This window comes from Phyllostomus hastatus, unplaced genomic scaffold (assembly GCF_019186645.2).
Source record: "Phyllostomus hastatus isolate PE091 unplaced genomic scaffold, TTU_PhHast_1.1 phas_contig_402, whole genome shotgun sequence".
Taxonomy (NCBI): domain Eukaryota; kingdom Metazoa; phylum Chordata; class Mammalia; order Chiroptera; family Phyllostomidae; genus Phyllostomus; species Phyllostomus hastatus.
In genome coordinates this window covers 8,276,771-8,290,506 of record NW_025333873.1, presented here as the reverse complement: position 1 = coordinate 8,290,506, position 13,736 = coordinate 8,276,771, and positions in this window count along the sequence as shown.

Sequence of the window (13,736 nt, the reverse complement as noted above, 5' to 3'; positions counted from 1 at the left end):
CAGTCTCTACAGCTCCCCTTCCCCAAACCGTGACAGAGAAACGTGCACTGCAAAAACTCCAGCAGCGCCTTCAAGGACCTTTCCCACCAGCTGGCCCCAGGCCCCCAATCGCAGCCCACAGAGGCACGAGCACAGCTCTCCCTGTCTGCTCCTCTGTTGGGGTTCTCTGGGCACAGGGACCAGCTGTTGGCCTCTGTCTCACAGCAGAGCTCAGCGCGGAAGCCCCCGGCCCCACCCCCACCCCCACGCTCAGAGGACATCAGTGAGTTGCAGGCAGAATTTAATTGCCTGACAAGTCCAGATTCGCATCTTTGATCTGAGAGCCTGGCTGGGCTGGGTGGTGGAGAAAGCCCAGGATTCTGGTGCAGACGGACCTGGGCTTGCATCCCGGCTTTGTCTCCTGCACCGCGTGAGGCTGGACCGTTGCTTCACTCCCCTGAGCCTGGTGCCTTCTGGGAAATGAGGGCAGTGAGTCGCATCTAGCTCCCAAGGGGCCGTGTGAGGGGGTGATTACGCAACGTGCACCATCTGCGGTGGCCTGGTGGCGGCAAGGCCTCCTCTAGGGGATTAGCTGCGCCCAGCAGTGAGTGGTTCAGCCTCGGTTCCCGGCACCCAGGGTTTCTGTGCTGTGGGCATAGTAAGCACTTTGCATGTATCCTAATCCTCACCATGGTCCTCGGAGGAAAATATCGTCATCATTATCAACAACAACAACTTTTTATAGCCCAGGAAACTGAGGCACAGAGAGGTTAGGAGGCCAGGCCTGGATCACACAGCTGGTGGCGGCAGAGCTGTTCTTCGAACCGGTGCGTCGGGGCCTTGGTGCCAGTCCTCCTCCAGCTGCGCCAGTGAACCGCTCTGGGGTCACGCTGACAGAGGAAATGGACGACGAGATGTTCTTCGGTGCGATCAAAGATGTTTGCTGAGCTCCCGCTGGAGAATCAGGAGAAGTGGGCTCAGCCCCACTGTTGGGTGCTGGGGAACGGCTCTAAGGCCCCAGGCCGGCTGGGGCGCAGTGCTGGGACCCAGCAGCGGGGCCCTGCCTGTCACGTCTTCCTCCCCAGCCCGCTCGCCTGGCAGGACATTTGAACAATGATTAACTGCAGCGGACAGGCCGGTGCAGGCTGGGGCGGGCATGAGCTCACCCCTTGCACAATGGCTGCCACACCTGCCTGCCAGCTCGGGGGCGACTTGGGGTGGGGTGTGGGGGGGAGGCGGGCAGGGCCAGGCAGACGCCCAGAAGCTGGGGAAATGGCCCTGGGAAGGACAAGGGGCAGCCCAGCTGGATGTGAATGCGATCACCACCACATTCTGCGCGCCCCTCACCCAGGCCTCCCAGCGTGTGAAGCCTCTACGGGGGTGGGGGGGGGGGGCGGTGGGCTCCTGGGCACCCCGGGCGTGGACGTCAGCCTCAGCGCTCAGTGGGACCAGCCTCACTGGAGACTTTCCTACCACAGTGCCGCCGGAGCCTGCCCCATCTGCTTCAGCTACACAGCAGTGCTCCCCAGACTGGACTGGAAGAGGCGAGATCTTGCCCTTGGGGCCCCCCCACCCCCCGCCCAAGACCCAGGGAGCTGGCTCCTCTGCGCTCCCTCCGCTGGCCTTTGCATGTCCCAGGTGGAGATGCGCCGCCCACCACCCCCCACCCCTCACCAGCCCGCCCTCGGGAGCGGCCCAGTCCCTGGAGGGGCGGTGCAGTTAACTCACATTTGGACTGGGCTCTGTCCCCACGCCCTCGTCCAAGGCTGGGCCTCTACTTGTTTGTGGAACGGAACACTAAAGTCCTTTGTCCCAAATACCCTCTGCGCCCGCTTCAGTTCCGGCTCCGCTGCCCCCGAAGTCTGGGGACCTTTGGGACGGGTGCATGGGAGGCGGCGCGGAGGGGAGGACGATAACTTTCTCTGAAGGAGGGAGGGGATTGGGGGGTGCCACAGAGAGGTTCGGCTCTCTACCCACCCTCACTCCCACTTCTCAATATTCTTGAAAGGCCCGTTGCTGCTGGTCTGGTGAGGGGGTCTTAGCTCCTCTGAGGGGGTCTGGCAGCCTAGCTGGGTGCCCCTCGGAGAGCTGCCCCCAACCTTGCTACAGTCGGGCCTGGGCTCAGCAGGCCTAACGGGGTTGCCCAGCCCCTCCTCACAGCCTAGGGACACTGTGACCCCAAAGACTCTCCAGCAGTAAACAAAGGGTGGGCTTCTCGTGGCCGACCAGTTGAGCCTTATTTTGTCCCGGAGTCCCCTGCCCAAGTTTAAATGCCCCAAGTTCTGGGCCATGTACTTGGGGCACCACATCCCATTTATTTCTTAGCGGACCACCCCACCAGCCTGGATGGAGAAGGCTGGGGTCTCATCCTCTCAGGACCACGTGGGACCCCTGCCCCGACACCCCCCCACCCCGGGGCGTGAAGAGAACAGAAGGTGCTCTCCACCCGCAGGAGCACGGCCTCACAGGGAAGACAGGCACGTGACAAAGCGGCACAGGACGGGGGAGACCTCCCCGGGTTCGGGTGGCCCGGATGGTGAGCTCTGACTCCCCTGCGGCACCTTCTGTATCCCAGGCCCAGTTCTCAGCAGGCCACGCATGCTCGCTCATCTGTCACATGAGCTGCGCAGCAAGACGGGAAGTAGGTGATGTCACGACCCCCGCTGGAGCCAAGCAGGGAAAAACCGAGAGCAGAAACGGGGAGGAACTTGCCCGAGGGTGTGTTAAGCTGCCGGACAGGGCACCTGTGCCCTTCGGCCGCCGCGCTGGGCCTCCTTTGAAGCCGCGGAGTTGGGAAGGGCAGTCAGGGGCAGCGTGCTCAACCGACCGCCTGGCACGAGGTGTGAGCGGAAGGTTGTCAGAGGAGCTGTGAGGGATGGCCTGGACGGAGGAAACCGGGTCTGCCGGGCCGGGGGCCGTTGACAGTGAGCGCCCCAGGGAGGGGACAGGGGCAGGGGTTCCCACCCCCCCCCACACCCCTCCACGATCTGAACCTCCTGTATTCAAAGTATCATAGGCAAAATGTAAGTGCACACACAAGCACCATAAAGACTGAGTGGTGGCCTATCGGAAAGCAACCCCTGATGCAGGAGCTGGCTCACTGGCAAACTTTTTTTTTCCTTTTAAACATCACTATGTGGTTGCCTCTCACATGCCCCGCACTGGGCACCTGACCCGCAACCCAGGCCTGTGCCCTGACTGGGAATCAAACCAGCAACCCTTTCGTTCGCAGGCCGGAACCCAAGCCACTGAGCCACACCAGCCAGGGCTTCTCCCCCACCCCACCAACACTGGCAAACTTTTCCTTGAAGAGCCAGATGCTCAATATCTGAGGCTTTGTGGATCACGCTTCTTCCGTCACAGCTACGCCACTCCGTCCTCAGAGCCCAAAGCAGCCACGGATGCGGTATGTGAACAAAGGGATGGGTACCAACGAAACTTTACCTGTGGACCTGGAAACATGACATGATTTCCAAAATAATAGTCTTTAAAAATGTTTAACCATGTAACATGTAACAAGTGTCTGTAGCTCACAGGCGGCATAAAACAGGCACAAGGGGGGGTTTGGCCACGGGCCGCAGTTCGCCGACTGCGCCAGGAAGGCCCCGGGGGGGTGAGGGTGCACGGGGGCCTCAGAGAGCTGGTTATGGAGACGGACCGGCGCCCCGGAGCCCCGGGACTGGGGAGCAGGCTTGGGGCCGGATTGGAGGAGGCTGGGGCCACCCCCCGAGGTGTTTTCAGGGCCCCGAGAGAGGGTGTTGTCACAGCAGGGCCAGCCCCAGGCTCAGAGAGTCCAGTGTCACTGGGCCCCGGCGGTGAGACGCAGGGGTGCACCTCTCTGAGCTTCAGTGACCTTGCCAAGTCCTGCGAGAGGGGCCAGGTGCAGGGTGAGCAGGCAGTGGCCCTTGTTAATTCCTATCATTGTTTCGACATTTCTTGAAATGTTTAGGTGGAAACTTATTCGGACACGGGCTTCTGAAGCATCTCCCTGGGGACCGTGTGGGGAACAGGCTGGCATCTGAGTGACAGCAGTTGGCCACCAGATGCACCCTCTGTCTTTCTCTCCCCTCTGCTCTGTGCTGGGAAAACTGACCTGTGTGGACAGCAGCGGGCTCCCCTGCCCTCCCACGGCTAGAGGGACTCAGCCACTGGGAGACCCGGAAGAAGTTCAGAGGAGAGAGAAGCGTGAGGGTCAAGGCATCATCTCCTGCTCCCTCTCTGCAGGTGCCCACCAGCTGCAGACTTATCTGTCGAGTTCTAGGGGTCTTCCTACCCTCCTGGTCGACGTCTTCACAAACCCCTCACAACTTATCTTAATGTGAGTGCCGCCTGGCTGATTGATTCAAAGAGTGTGAGACTGGAGAAAGATACCAGTTAGGAGACCCTTGCCACAGTCTTCATGAAGAAAGATGAAGCAGTGAACCGGGGTGGTGGTAGCGCCAGGGAGGGAAGAGCTGGAGCTGAGGCACATTTGGAAGAAAACAGGAGGAATGGGGACCGCAAGGGAGGAATCTCCTGATGTGGCGCGTCCCTGGCTCAGGTAACTGGGAGCTTGGAGATGCTGAGGGAGGATGCCCTCGGGCAAGAGCAGGTGTCTGGAATGGAAATGCTGAGTTTAGGTGATGCCTGTGGGAGGGATATCCAGGTGGTGAAATGCACAGGTGTACCTGCAGCCTTGACTTTCTAACCACCCACTTTCCCCAGATGAACCATAATGTCAGAAATGGCCTGGGGTGCCCTAGAGAGTGGTCACTGCGTAAATGGCGGCTGGCCTTTTTCTTCCCTTGCAGATGCACAGAGAGAGAGGGCTCTCAGCTCCATGAACTTGGCCAAGAGGAGGCATGGGGGCAGGCTGAGGCCCCTAGGAAAGGTCCAGAAGGACCCCACCCCCAGAGGGACCGTGGGTTTCCTAAAGCCAGAGCAGCCAGCCAATCACATCAACAGAGGACGCTTTGGCCCATCGGCCAGGGAGGCTGAACATGATGAGGTGCCTCCATCTGGGGGACATTGGGTTTAAACCTTCCTCTCAACCACCCATCTCCTGTGATTTGCAGGAGGCAGGAGGTCGGATCCAGGCCTTCGTCCAGAACCGTCCTGGTGATGCGGCAAAGCCACGCAGGTGGCAGGGGAGGAAGGACCCCTTCAGACGTCTCCAGGTCTTCGTCTCCTCCCTCGCTGGACCGCCTTCCGATGATTTCATTGTCCTTCCAGAAGCAAGCACTTGACTGAACAGTTCATTGAGTCACCATTCCGTTTGCCTTCTCCCAGGAAATCCAACACTCGGGTTCTGACTCTTCACAGTTCTTGCCACAGCTGAGCTGTCCCCAGCCCTGGGACGGTCATGCGGGCTTCTCGGCTCCCTCCCACCCTTGGGCCGCCAAGCAGCCAAAGGCTTATCCTATACTTACTGCCTGGGAGGGGGTGGGTGTTGGCACATGCAGCTCCCCGTTTGCCCACAGTGGATTACCGCATCTTCTCCCGAGAAGCCGGCCTGCCTTCAAGCCCTCCACCCCCTCCCCTAGCCCCGGCCCACAGGTCTGGCATTCATTAGTGTCTAGTCGAGGCCTGATTCAGCCGAGAGCTTCCCAGGCAGCCCAGCGGGCAGACAGCTGGTGCTTCAGGCAACCCAGGTCTGACCAACTGGCTGGTCAGACCAGACAGTCACCCAGCGTAGGAAGAGCCGCTGGGCAGAGACTTCGGTTTGTATAAGGAAGGGGATGCCGCCATCCCCATAGAGTGTGGGCTCGCCCAAACATTCTCAGGGGACCCTCTGGGGCCCCCAGCAAGCCCTGAGTAGGGGCCCTGGGCAGGTTCAGAGGAGGGGGCCTTCAGGACCTGGGCTCCCTGGGCTCTGTTCAGGGTCCACTTTCCTGCGTGCCCTGAGGTCGGGGCACTGAAAGCACCTTCTCCTGGGAAGATCTGCTTTCGGCTGGGATTCCCCCGTGGATGTCCTGAGCCTCCAAGGCCACCAAGCAGCCTCGGTGGCAGCAATGCACAGAAGGCCATGGGGGTCGGGAGCCCAGGCTCTGGTGCCCCAGGGTGGACACAGCCGGGAAACAGCTCTGCTTAGAGAGCAGGGCCCCAGGGGCTCCCTCCGGCTGTGCCCGGGGCACTTTCCAAGGTCAGGAGCCCCAGGGGTGATCCGAACAGGAAGTCCTCAGGTCACATCACATGTTCCATGTCACAAGCCCCCCATTTAACCCCTTTTCAGGAAGTCGTCAGTCTCACTGGCAGGGTGGGGGAGGAGCGTGGCGTTGGGACTGTCACAAGGCCGTGGCGTCCGGCTGTCCCTCCCTCGTGTCCGTGCACCTGGCAAAAGTAGTGGGTAGCCGCACGGGGCGCCCGAGGCAGGACAGCATGGGGGGAAGGCCCCTTTGAGGGTAGGCACCCCTGACCCTAAACTCACCAGGGGCTCCAGGGAAAAGAAAGAGGGGTGCCTGGCAACAGAGAGCCCAAGGCTCTGCCGCGAGAGCCAGAGGGCTCCCATGTGTGCAGGGTGGCGAGGGCAGTGAGGAGCAAGGGCCCACCCCCTCCTCTCTGTGCCCATCCCTGTCTCCTCTCCCTCTGGGTTCCCAGGCAGTGGCCAGACCTGAGATCCCGCCAGCAGATGGAATCCTTTGTCCCACAGACAAGAGGGCTCCGCAATCTCATCCTGCCTTCCTCCCGCTGCCCAAACCACAACCCCACTCCCACACGCCCCAAGAAAACCTGGGGGCCGGCGTGACGACAGGGAGCGAAGGGCCACGCTGCTTCCGCTCACAGCCTTAGCCCTCCCCTGGAAGGCTCCTAGACACTCCTGGAAGTTTCTAGAGTCACAGACAGATCCTCTTGCACTCCAGGGTCCAGTTCAGTGACCGCCTCCTCCTGGAAGCCCACCCCAAGACGGCTGACAGTCTTAGAACCCACTGCTGAGAAAGGAATTCGGAAAAGCAGGGGCCAGAAGAGCACGTGGGACAAGGAGGGCGAGGGAGGAGAAGCCACAAGATCTTTCCTGGGGCTCTTGCTCCCCACGAGGCTGGCGCCTTGATATGTGGCCCCAAGTCCTGAGGATCCCTCTTCCAGGTGGCCGCCCATGCAACACAGGGAGCTGTGGGGAGAGGCAGCAGTGAGAGGGGCGGCCGTCCTGAACAGGACGAAGGGAGCGTCCAGAAGGCTCGAGGGAAGCTGCCCCGCCCCCAAGGAGGCGGTGCCAGGTGGGTGGGGGACACATTAACTATGCAGTCTGAGCTCCCTGTGGGCGAGGGGGTGGGGGGGGACAGAACCAATCAACCCTCACAGGAAGTCATGTGCAAGCAGGTGGGGTAGGCTGGGGAGTCAGGACTCCCTGGAGCCCATGTCATCACAGTCCCCTGAGCCCATCATGTCTTTGGGGTGGCCTGCTGTGGCCACTGTGTCAGCTGCTACAGGGAAATCGCTCCTGGAGGACCTGCACCCACACTGGCACCACCCAGAGAGGCCAGGGTCTAGCCCACCCTGCCACCAGCTCACTTCCCCTGCAGGACCTCAGCTTCCTAGTTTCCTTTATAAATGTGTATGTGTGTATACACACACACATACATACATATACATCCATATAGATATAGATATAGAGAGAGAGAGAGAGAGAGAGAGAGAGAGAGAGAGACACTTTTCCCATGGGGAAACCCTTCTAGGCCAGCCCAAGAGCCCCTCCCCCCGCCCCCCCCTGAGGCCCACAGCCCTCAGCAGGCATGTCCCTCCTCCCCTCACCCCTGCGGGGCTTAGAGGCCAGCTGGGTGCCAAGGGCAGGAACCCTGATGTGTCTTCCCAGCAGGACTGGGGACGGGGGACCCCTCAGTGTGGAGCATCTAGTCCAGATCGGGCATCCTGTGGGTGCTCAGGGGCGACTCTGTGGAAGACCTCAGCTCCAGCCCCTCTGCTGGCCCCCCTCCCTCCACCCCCCACTCCGCTGGCCTGGGGAGCTGGCACCCGAAGAGCCACTGGAGTTCCCACCGTGGGCTCAGCCCTGCTCCGGGCTGGGCAGGCGGCAGCCCGGCTTCTTCCAGGCCACACAAACCCAGGGTCTGGTCTTAGCCACTGACCTCCAGGGAGGTCCTGGCACCCCGGGGGGTCACTGGCCACTGCGGCTTCCCGGCTTCCCTTCGAGGAACTAACCGCTGTTCTGTGAGTCAGGAATGGCACAGAGGAGAGGTGGCCTCATGTGATAGCTACAGTCACGGAGGGCGGCGTCTCTCTTTCTCCGGGGGAGCATTCTCCTTCCATGGAAAGGAGGTCCCCGCGGCCCACGCTGCTGCCTGCGGCCCCACCAAAGCCCTTCCAGACGGCCAGCCCAGGCAGCGGGAGGAGTGTGGGGCAGGGAGCAAGGAGACTGGGGCAGGGAGCAAGGGTCTCGGTTCTCCTCTGACTGGCAAATCACCCTCCTTCTCTGATCCTCAGTTTCGAGGGTGTGGTGTCAAGCACCCCAAGAACCCTCCCAGTTTTGTGACTTCCAGAAATCCACGTATGGGGAGCAGTGCCAAGGCACCAGCCCTGTCCTGCGCCGCCTTAGTCCCTGCAGCGGCACCGGGGCCCAGGGGTGCTGGGAGGGAGACCTGAGGCCAGACAGCCTGAGTTCCGGCCACAGCTCTGCCCCTCGCTTGCACGTTATGTAACTCTCTGACCCTGTGTGACTGACGAGGTGGCCTGAGGCCCGGGAGGGAGGGAATGCACCCAAGCCCTAGGTCGAGTCCCTGGCCCTGAGTCCCTGGGTCTGCAGGCTCTAGCTCAGCCCTTGTCCCCTCCGTCCCCTCCTTCCCCAGGGCACTCACCCTAAAGGGGCGATGGTCGATGGTCGGAGGAGGGCCGAGGTGCTGGGGAGGGTGTCAGCTTTCAAGGGCTGAGAGGAAGGTGACTGCCCCTGCTAGCCCAGCTGGCGAGGCCGTCCCTCCACCCAGGGGCATCTGTGGTTACGCTGGTGACTCCCTGTGCCTGGAGGTGGGGTGCGGTGGGGGCCGGATGGGACTACTTGGCGCTGGCGGGAATTCCCAGAGGGCCTTCCCGGTGGTGGCTGGGGCCTCCATCCTGAGCCTTTCATCTCCAGATGCCCGGGCCTCCCCACATGGTGCCCAGAAGGAGCTGGGGCTTCCCCTCCTGGAAGTAGCCGCCCCCCACAGCCCCGCAGGACTGTCAGCAGGAGGTGGGGGTTAGAGTGGGGCTCTGAGTAGCTGTGCCTCCCACGGCCCTTGAAGTGTGTGAGGACTTCTGACTTCACAGGGCTCTCTCTGCCCCTCCCTCCAAGCCCCTGCCACCCTTTCTTTTCAGGGCTGTGTATTCACAAGGGCCGGTGGATGGGGGAAGGGCGGAGGGAGGTGTGTGGGCAAATGGAGCCCTCTCCTCGGGCTGCTGGAGGGAGTGCCGGGCCACTGGGGCCTCGGCGTGCACTGGTCACCGCTCGAGGGCTGCAGCACCTGTTTGAAGTCCTCCATGCTCATTGCAGTTAAGGTCATGTCTACTCATGATGCCCTGTGCCCACAGCGCTGGGTCTGCCCAGTGAGGACGCGTTGTTTCTAGGGCGCACAGAGATGCTCCCCGAGTCCCTGACGCCCCAAGGCTGTACCTGGGGTCACCTGCCCCTGAGCTGAGTTTGGGTGGGAAGGAAGGCTTGTGAGGTGCACAGCAGGGAGACTCAGCTCACACAGAGGCATTCCCTCAGCGCTGGGAGAGCCTTTTTTTCCAGTGTCTGACCCGCCGGGCGGTGACCACTGGCACATGCAACCAGGAGCCCGAGGCCTCGACCCATCAGCACAGGGCCTGCGAGTCCTGCGGCTGCCTCGGCACCAGCCCTGAACCGTCTCAGGAAGCCACAGAGAAACACTGCCTGGTTGGGAGTGCCCTCCCACCCAAGGCAAGTCCTGGCCTGTCAGTGCATCCCTCAGGAGAAGGATGGGTGGAAGGCCCGGAGCCCGGCCACCGCCACGGCCACTCCAAGTCTCCAGGCACTAAAGCCTATGGGCCAGTTCCGATCGGAGGGCCAGGCGGGGCCAGGCCAGGCCCTGGTAGACTCTGGGACCAGCCAAGCCTCTCTCTCCTTTGGGGTCTCAGACGCTCCCTCCCCCGTGCATCCTGGGATGGGGGGTTGCTTGCAGTAGGAGGGGACTCAGCCTTCCTCCTTCCAGCATGCTCACAAACCCGCCCCACCCGCCACACACAGGGCTTTGGGACATGGAGACCCAGGACCTAACCTGGCTGTGGCTCTGACACTCTGTGACCTGCGTGTGACCAAAGCTTTGATAGACCAAGCCCCCACACAATCGGCGTCTTGGCTCAGTGGTCACCAAAGGGCCCGTGTCCGGCGATTCCATTACTGTGTCTTCTTTCGCCCCTTTTCCTTCAGCGCCCACGCTCCCCACCCAGGCCCAGGGTGCGGAGTGAAACACTCAGGGGGCGGATGGGCCGGCAAATGAACCGATGCCGTGCAAGGTCCTTTCTTCTGCTCCTTCACTCCCAGCCCTCCGACCGCCCCCCTTCCCCAGCTCACCGCCTGGCTGGGGCAGAGCGCAGGTGTTTTTCATTAAGAGTTTTATTGCGGATTCTCAGGCTCTGGCGGAGGAAGGCGGCAGGAGCTACCTAATCCTCCGCCCCACCCCCAGGCTGAGCCAGCACGGCGGTCAGGTGACCAAGGGGCCTGTCCCTTCCCACTGCCAGCCCTTCTGGGGCAGCCTCTCGGGTCACCCAAGGCCCAGCTCCAGGCCCCAACCTCATTCTCTCCCGCCCGTCATTCACCCCGCAACAGCCAGAGCATCCTTCTGAGAAACGAAGCCACTTATGCCATGCCCTTCTTTAAAATCCACCAAAGGTTGGGGGGAGGGGGGGTGGCCATGGGAGTCAGGGAATGGGGTAGGGGAGTGCCACAGGGAAAAAGACAGGACAACTGTAACTGAATAACAACAACAACAAAAAATCCACCGAAGGCTGCCCTTTTTAAAAAACAGAACAAAGAAATAAACAAACAAAAAAACTGGCTCTGATGTGTAGCACTTGCCAGTTCCCGTGGTGTAAATATTCCCACCATGGCCGGTTCCAAACCACCAGTGTGAGGTCCCAGGACTCAGTGCACAATCGGCTCTCACAGCCAGGAGAGTGGGTCCAGCTCAGCACCACCTATTTCCTTCACCCTTGACCTTGACCTACAAAGCCCTGCTTTCCTGGCCCCAGGTATCCCTCCAGCCTTATCTCTCACTGCTTTCCTGTCCTCAACACAAACACTGAACACTGGGTGTCACCGGTGGGTCCCTGAGTGCACAGGCACTTACCCAAACACCCCTCTTCTGCCACCCCCCAGGCAGCCCCTTTGAAAATATTCTATCCAGCCCTGGCTGGTGTAGCTCAGTGAATTGAGCGTGGGCTGTGAACCAAAGCATCGCAGGTTCGATTCCCAGTCAGGGCACATGCCTGGGTTGCAGGCCACAGCCCCCAGCAACCGCACATGGATGTTTCTCTCTCTCTCTCTCTCTCTCTCTCTCTCTCTCCCCCTCCCTCCCTCCCTTCCCTCTCTAAAAATAAATAAATAAATCTTAAAGAAAAAGAAAATATTCTATTCAGATGTTCCTTCCTCCAGGCCTTCCCTCTAAGCCCTCCGCCTGGATTAGTGCCCCCTGTCTGGGTCCCTAGTACTGCCCAGGACGTCTTTGTTATTTAGCAATCTGTGTCTGTCCTTGCCATAAAACTCTGGGCTCTCCAGAGGCCGGGCCTATGTCCTGGGGTCTCTAGGTCCCAGCCCCTGACCCAGAAGAGGCCTCAGTGAGGGTGCTGAGGCTGACATGCGTGGAGTGGTGAGCTCAGGGCCCAGGGCTGCAGGAGCAGAGCCATCTCAGGGCCCCAGTCCCTCTCTGGGGCCTTTCCTGGTGGAGGCCAGCGCCATCTTCTTGGCCCACTTCCCAGGAGAGCTGCGGCACAGGAACCAGGGCTCAGCGAGTGCTCACCTCCCTCCTGGGGCAGGGACACCCCCAGATCCCGGATCTGCACCGCACTGGTATCACCCCCCGACTGCCCTCTAGCACAGAGGGGCATGGAGCTGCTCGGACTGGGGGGGAAGCGAGCTCCACCCTCTCCCAGTTGTTTGTGTCCTTGTGACCATGGTTTCCTGCAGGGCAGGTTATCATTATTGACTTTGGCACCGGCACCCAGGCATTTCAGGGAGGCCACTGGTTCCCAGGCCTGGGAATAGCCTCGGGGCCTGCTGGGGCCGCCTGGGCCTCGGAGAGCCTCCCCCACATTCTGTCCAGGTGGTCCTTTGTGGCCAGAACAGGTGAGGCAGGAAACAGCTGTGGTCCAGGGCAGTGCCATGGGCTTCCAAGCGACAAAGACCTGGGTTTGCATGTCTGCCTGGCCCCTCGGTGATTGTACAAAGTAGCAACTTAGGACCCCTATTTCCCCATCTGTAAAACGGGGTAGTGACGCCTGCCTCTCAGGGGTTTCGAGAACAGGACAGTAACAGTGTTGTTTACGGAGTGCTTGCCAAGTGCCCGTGGCAACGTGCACGATTTGTGGCGCAGTTTACTCGCATTATCTTCGGGAGTCCTCCTTCGGCCCTGTGACCTTGGAGCTGTCGGCCCCATTCCACAGATGAGAACGCTGAGGTTCCGAGGCATTCGTAGTCACGCAGCAAGCCTGACACTGGAGCTCCTGCTCTTGCCACCGTGCTGGTCTGTGTCCCTAAAATCGGAGGGCAGCTGTGAGCCGGCCCCGGCCGGTTCTAGGGTGTGTAGTCGGTGGTAGCTGTTATTAGTGACCACCCAAAATGCTACTGCCAGACCAGTACTAGGAGATGGAATTCTTTAAAATCTCACTCAAAGTCTGCCCCCTTTTCCACTCACTTCAGCTTGAGCATTAGCGTGAATGTTCACAAAGTCCGGAGCTTCGCGAATAGTTGTGGAGCGCCGCCCGTGTCCCGGGCCCTCTGCTCTGCACAGCAAAGGGAGCGGGGCCCCCAGGCCTGGGCTCCCTCAGGCCCCCAGCTCTTCTCGCGGTTGCCCCCAGCCCTCCTCCGAGGCGCCCTCAGCCCACGCCCCGCCTCGCCCACCTCCCAGCCTGGCCCCGAGCAGCCCTATTTCTCTTTGAGGCGGACTCTGGATCGCTTCAGCCTAACGCGGCCTGATGTGGGTCAGTCGGCAACTATGTGCTGAAATACTGGGATTTCTGAGACGTTTCCAGCGTTTATGGGACCATAATATTTGAAGCGGGAACCTGGGAACCATCCCCGACACCTCCCTCCTCCTTGTCACCCCACCCCTCTCACGCCCCCCACCGTCAGGGAAGGGGGTGGGGCACACACTGCCAGGCAGGTGGCCCAGTGGGGCTCAGGCCCAACTATGTGGCTTACAAACACAAACCCTGTGTCACAACTTTTGGGGAGGGCAGTCAGCAGGGGGTTTTCTGCACTGACCCGAGTGAGCCCCGGGCTGTTGCGCAAGAAATCAATCCATCGGCGGGGCGGGGCCGGTCGGTCTCCCTTCCTGAAGGTCTTCCCGGCACCCTGCCCCAAGGCCGCTGCGCGCTCCACGCCGTGCTCCTCCCACAGGGGCCCCTGCTGGCCCCCTCACAGCACAGCCAGGGCGACATTTCGGAGGCCAAAGCCACACCCTCGAAACCATTACCATGCTGGGCAGTCACGCCAATCCGTGAGGAACAGACAAAAGGCCCATTGGAAAAATAGACCCCAAACTGTGCAAAACAGTTCCCCTACGAAATAAATATCCAAGCAACCCCATGACGTCATCTCCCTCCGCCACCACCGTGGA